Source organism: Clytia hemisphaerica, unplaced genomic scaffold (genome assembly GCF_902728285.1).
Source record: "Clytia hemisphaerica strain Z4C2 unplaced genomic scaffold, Clytia hemisphaerica genome assembly, whole genome shotgun sequence".
In the NCBI taxonomy this organism is placed as follows: domain Eukaryota; kingdom Metazoa; phylum Cnidaria; class Hydrozoa; order Leptothecata; family Clytiidae; genus Clytia; species Clytia hemisphaerica.
This window is the reverse complement of record NW_027104383.1, coordinates 16,417-23,364: the sequence shown is the minus strand read 5'-3', so window position 1 is coordinate 23,364 and position 6,948 is coordinate 16,417. Positions and strand designations below refer to the sequence as shown.

General features: G+C 36.4%; 1 pseudogene; it reads left to right on the top strand.

Moving 5' to 3' along the window:
* Positions 1-3,393: 3,393 nt before the first annotated feature.
* LOC136819292 (potassium voltage-gated channel protein Shaw-like) lies at positions 3,394-6,657 on the top strand (annotated as a pseudogene).
* Positions 6,658-6,948: the final 291 nt, after the last annotated feature.

Below are 6,948 nucleotides of genomic sequence, written 5' to 3'. Positions count from 1 at the left end.
TGCCAGCTGGGAGATGATTGACGACTTGTTCAAATTTGAAGAACGAAAAACAAAAATTCTCATCAAAAATTGATGCCCATTGATGGCTTTTGGAGACAATATTGGCAAATGGTGTTGAATGATTTAGTTTATTCTGTTCTTTGTTCAGGTCTTTTGTTTTGAATTCTGACTTTTTTTTCATTTTGTTTTTATAATCAAACGTCGTGACGTCATCTGTGGTTCATTGTGACGTCAGATTTTTATAACTACGTGGGTGGTTTAGAGTTTAGAGGAGGGTGAAAGAGGGAGCCTGAGTTTGACAAAATCAAACGGAATTAACTGTCGGTAACAGTGTACTGAATTGCATGACATATTACATATTAAGTTAGATTAGAACCTTTTAAATTCGTTGCAATAAGGCTGAGAATATAGCCTGGATAGCAACAATCCCAAATCGAAATATCCAATGTATCAAAAATGGAATCCCGAATTCGACGTGCTCGTTCTTAAATTTCAAGTTTTAAAAATCCTGAAATCTCAATTCATGTTGACCATGATAAGTTCAAGTCAAGCAGACGGGGCATTCAAGCAAATTGATCGATGGGTATGTTTTTCAAGATAGCAGAAACGCAATACACGCTTTTTTTTTATAAGAGAATATCTTCTATAAGAATATCAGGGTGAAAATTGGCCAAATCGTAAGAATACCCTAAGAATACCCTTTAGGGTGAGTTTCACAGAATTTAATAAGAATACAGTCATTTTCTATTTGGTTAACAGAAAAATAATGCTTTATTTGTTAGAGATAAATTGAAACTTTCAGGCAGAAAAGTAACTTTAGCTCCAAATGTTGATTCAAAAGTCCAAAACTCTCAAATTGATCATTTCTCATGTTTGTAAAAAAGTCAAGTCTAAAAAAGTATAAGTAAGAATACGTTAAGAATATTTCACCTTCAATTTTGGCAATTTCTTAAGAAAACTTGACCCTCATCCAAAGTACACTATTCTTATAAAAAAAGCGTGTATAACGGTAGACGATGCTATCGTCCGTTTTAGAGTGTCAGTAAACGCAAGGAAATATATAAGCGCATAGTCAGGGCGCCAGGGCGGTTTACGGGAAAAGTATTGGCGGTAGACTTTTGGAACAACAACACTGTAAACACCTCCGCCACAGTTTACTTCGCCCCGAACTGAAGTCCGTCTTCAAATTTATTCCGGCTCCTGAATTATTCCCTTTTTTAGTGATAATCTGTAGACGATAGAATCGTCTAGTATAAGGGTGGAATCATGATAAATGCAATGTAAGGATAGTAAATTTCAGCAAATCGAAGAAAAATTGCGAATTGAGTTGAAAATTGCAATATATGGATACAGATTTCACCGATTCTTTGCTGCACTGTAAGAATTGAGATTCTAAAAGCCAATTTTTTCCACTCATTCTTTTCTACCCTTGTTTTTATTTTTCCAAGAATCAGACCTCGATAATGAATGACCTATCAACAATATCTCTAATGACCTCGCAAAATAAGCAGCTCAGTACATTTACGCATTTACTCTAAAGTGTACACTTTTAATTCTTGCACATCTTCCCATTTTTAAGTTCATTTCTTATTTTGAATAGGCTTGCTTTCGTTGAAAGGAAATTTTCGAGCATTAAAAAAAATAAAGACGAGTTTTCGAAAATATACTTTTGCAATAGACTTTTTTCCTGTGCATAGTTAATTTTAGCCTTGTTGATATATTTTGAAACGTAACTACAACCCTGCGTTACAGACCCATTTATGGTCTTACATTCCGCCCTCTTTTTCTCACTTGTTCCAAAGCATACACCTTTTCGACCGTAGTCGCGTGGTCAGGCGCATGCCACTTAATTTTTTAATTATCCCCTAAACTCGATCCAATCCTTTTTTTTACACAATTTTCTATTGTCTATAGGTGCAAAAAAAGGACTGGGACGGTTTTAGTGGAATAAAGCGGCAAAAAATGCCTAGCTACGGTCAAAAAAGAGTATTTCCCTTCTTGGGTTGGTGTGGGAAATTTCGGAACTTAGCATTGGAAGGTTTACATTGATATTTTTTGCATTAAAGAATTGAAAACAATGTCAAATTTCATCATTAAAACTATGGATTGCACATTCCTTTACGAATAATAAGCTCCCTGCCTCAGAAATGAACAAGTCATAGACAAATCAAAGTAGGCGGGAACGGTATCACGCGGAAAAAGTGAGCGTAGGAATTAGGTAAGATTGGGAAGAAGATTTTTCGGTGACAAGGGATGAAATTAGAAACTGCTAATCAGCACCCTCTCACCAACTTTTGGTCGTTCTCCTACGCAGCTTCTATTTTTACAAACGCCCACTGTCCTTGAATCCCGCCCTCTGACATGATTAATTAACATTTGCTAGTCTAAAATCAAAGTAAGTCTAAAGTAAGAAATAAGTGAAAAATTAACAGATTTTTTTATTGCTCAGGATTTAATATTCTTATGTTTACAACCCAAAAATAATTGGGAACTCCCAAAATTATTTTCTAGTGGTTTCTCAATGGGAATGAAATTTTAAGGCATCATTCTAACCAGGAACGATTTTATGACTGTCTTTTCGAGTCGGGAAAGGGTCCTTTTTAGTCTGTGACGTATTGGTGCAAGCTGGGCCTGAGCTATCCTGTATAGGGTTTCATCTATCTTCTTTTTATGACTCATCTTAGAAAGTCTTAACTAGTAAGTGGTTGAAAAAAAATTCTTACTTATTTGAAGTTTTATCAAAATATATTCTGATAAATTTCACAAAATCCTAAAGTTATTGGAATGTGAAAATTGATGATTATTTGGAAAATGATAATTTAAGGCCTGTCAATAACAACATCATCACGAACTGATATAAATCGATAGGGAATTTTTAATCATTTTGGATCTATAAAAATTTCATCCCAAAATTTATCATTTCTAAAAATGGATGAAATACTTTTGGATTGCCATCTGCAAAATAAAAGGTTTATCAAATAGGACTTCATTGCTAGAGGGCTCAAAAATCTATAATCTGAATAGGAAGTCACTGAAACATTTATTTCATGATCTCTGTTTTTTTCCATCGGCTTTTTCTTTCCAAATGAGGTTTTCATCTTTGAACGAAATTTGTTGAAAATTGGTGGTTAAAACTACGCGATAAAACTTGGAAAGCCTCACAAACAATTAAAAATCTTCTTTGTTAAAAAAATATTGAAAAGAAGTTTTCTTTCATTTTTCAGCTTCAAAAAGTCAAGGAAGGGCACTTTTGGTTTGGTTAATTTGTGGTTCTGATAGATGGTTCACGAAACCTTCAATCTAATCGAATTTTCTACATAATAAATTTCGATGTTATGTCATTTCATATCAATGAAAAAATTGTAGAAAAAATACAGAAATAATTATTTAGCCGCTGGTGTCACGCACAATGTCAGAAACAACTAACAATAATACAAGGTTAGTTTTTAACGTGGGCGGCCAACGCCACGAGGCATTTTTATCAACACTAAAAGCTATACCTGGAACTCGTTTATCATGGATTGCTGAAAATTTCATGCTATTGAAACATTCGCCTGCATATGACCCTATCAAAGAAGAATTTTTTTTTGATCGTAGCCCGACGGCATTTGTTCAGATCCTAAACTATTTTCGAACCGGCGAATTGCATTATCCTACCAACGTCTGTGGACCCTCATTTGCGACGGAGCTCCGGTTCTGGGGCCTTGATGAAGAGCAAATGCAAAGCTGTTGCTGGGAAGGTTTCACTGCAAATAGAGATAAAGACGCAAAGCTGAAAGGTTTTAAAGGGCCACATTTCGAAATGGATTCATTAGCAGCCTGACGAAGACAATTTCGAAGCACTAGGAAAGCGTTACGAGATTCGCTATAAACTGTGGAAGTTCTTTGACGATGCATATTCTTCTAAAGCAGCTAAGGTAAATATATTATAACGGGTTTATGTTTGATACCAAGCATTTTGAGTTGCAGGGTTTCAAATCCTTAGATTTTGTTCCACGAATGAAAAATGTCTTGCGACGGAGCCCCCCCCCACACTATTCACTTTGAAAATTGTCTTAAAATCCATTCCTATTTTAATGGGTTAAAAGTAACGTAAAACTACGACATATCGGGAAAATAGGTCGAACTCTCAAACAATTCAACTTTTTACTATATTACTTGTCACTGACACATGAGATTTAATCATTGAAAACTTTGAAACCATAAGTGGCTAAAGAAAAGTTCAAGGAGAAAATTGATATTGTTGAGTAAACAGCAATGGTATTTATAAGTGGTACCTCCCAAGTGGTACCTCTCATCAAGTAATAGCTCCAACTTATTTTGCTTTCTTCACGACCATGAAATTTGCCACAAACTTATTCTACGAGCAAAAAAAGCTCGAACTAGCCCACATGCAAACTACTGAGTCGACCTCATTTCCACAACATAACTATAAATAACTGGAATGGCTACTCTAAGGTCCCAAATGATAAGGAGGGTTCCGAATAATTGTACCTCCATAAAACCTTTTTTATTCATATACTAAAACCAGACTATTTAGAGCAATTCAGCTTGTGATAGTTGAAAATATGACATTAAAGAATACTAACATATAATACTAAAGCGACCGTAGTGCAGTGATAGAGCATCCGGAAACGGCTTGCAAGCTTGCAAGATTCCCAAAATGGTACTTGATGCCTCTCTGCTTGATGCTCAACAATTAAGAGGGGCCCTAAGAGCAGGATCAAGGGTAAGTGGAGCAATCCAGGGAGAAAGAGTGGCACCCTCCCCTACCTGCGTATATAGCTATCGAAAGAGGAGCCTTCGGGTTGCCTCCGACAACTTACTTACTTAACATACAATATACTTTAAATTTTTAGATTTATTCTTCAATCCATCACGTATTGTTGCTGATTTACATCATACTCCCCATCATAAACTCCATGTCTTTCATCAAAGACCCTCCAAACGAAAAAGCAAGAAACGCTGGTCTATTCATCAATTACAGTGAAATCGTTTTAAACATCTTCTTTACAATGGAGCTTGTCATACGATTCATGATATTCCCAAACAAAAAGAAATTCATCCGATCACGATTAAACATTGCTGATTTCATGTCTATCATTCCGATTTATATTGATATATTATTTTGCCAATACCCATCGTATAAAAGCTATAAAAACTATATCAATATTCTCGTCGTGTTCCGCATCTTGAAGATTTTCCGCTCGTTTCGTTACAATTACACATTACAAGTACTTTTTAACACACTGAAGTCATCGTTACCTGAACTTCTTCTGCTGGTTTTCTTGATGATTTTGTTAGCAACCGTTTTTGCGTTCGGTTGTTATTTTACCGAACAGGAAGATCCGAATACTGAGTTCCATTCTGTTCTGCATAGTCTATGGTGGGCTTTCATTACTATGACAACGGTAAAAAAAATTACTTTTTCAAACTTTAACTGGGGAATATAGGCAATATACTTATTGGGGGGCACTTAGGCAAAATCGGGTAAGGGAACGTGCCACTCGCCAGGGTCCCCTTTTTAGGGGATATCAGATATCTGACATGGTCTAAAATTTACTAATTTTCAAGATGTGTTCTGACAGGATCGACTTTTGGTAATTTTGGACCATTCTCAGGGTGGAAATTAGAAAAAAGTTCAATTTTTCGTCTACTTTTATTCATTTCGGCCACCTGAAAATAGGAAAACTTTTCGATTTTTCTTTCTGACAGGGTCCAACTCCAGCGGCACGTCCCCATCAGCCGCCAAGCCCCCCCCGGTGTATATTCCCTATATAATTTTCTGGAATCTAAGACCAAGATTTTTCTTTATTTACGTTCTCAACGTTTACGTCAGCCTCATGATCATCTTTTCTACCGCTAGGTTGGATATGGCGACATGTATCCAAACAGTTGGTTCGGACGAGTTATCGGTATTATGGCTGCTATATGTGGTTTACTCATGGTGGCTCTACCAGTATCAGTTGTCGCTACAAATTTCTCAATCTATTACAGCTATGCTAAAGCTAGAATATCACTACCTCCAAAAAAGGAAGTCCGATATGCAAAAGACGCTAACAATTTCTTAGGACAACCTACGAGTAATGACGAGAAAGAAAGACTTAAACGGAATAAAATTCAACCGGGTACACCCTGTGTTACACCAATTAAATTGAGTCCGGTGACTAACAGAAAACCCCGGTCACAGACATTACCACCAATGAATGATGAACGCTTTTCAAAAATTCACCGGGCCGTTCAAAAGATGAGACAAGACGGTTTGTTAAGTAGTAAAAGAAAGAAAATGGATTTACCAACTCTTGTTATGGTGCTGTCCAGTAAAGGAGATTGGACCCAACCAAAGTAGTGAAGAAAAAAAAACAGAAAAGTGTGGAAAAATCCACAGCCCTATACACCTTTTCGACCGTAGTCGCACGGGCATTTTTTTGTCCACTTTATCCCACTAAAACCGTCCCAATCCTTTTTTGACGCATTTTTCTATTGTCTATGGGTGCGAAAAAAGGACTGGGACGGTTTTAGTGGGATAAAGCAGACAAAAAAATGCCCGCGCGACTACGGTCAAAAAGGTGTATTGATAAATTTGCGTAGAAAAGACTTTTTCATAAATTACGTCACGAACATCACTTGCCTCGTATTCAAATAATTGCCATGGTGATTATGGCCCCTGAGACATTAGATGATATTTTGGAATAGAAAGTAGTTTTGATAAAATCCGCTGGGAGTAAATCACCATGACAATAATTTCAAAACGAGGCAAAGTGATGTTCGTAACGAAATTTATGAAAAGGTCTATTGAATTGTAATAAAAGCCAATGACTTTAAGTGCGCACTCCAGTTTGCTACTATGTGGAAAATATGTCAGTGAAACTAGAAAGACTCCCTTAAGAGTAGTTCCCACATAGTAGAAAAAGAGCACACGCTTAAAGTGATGGACTACAGGGTGTC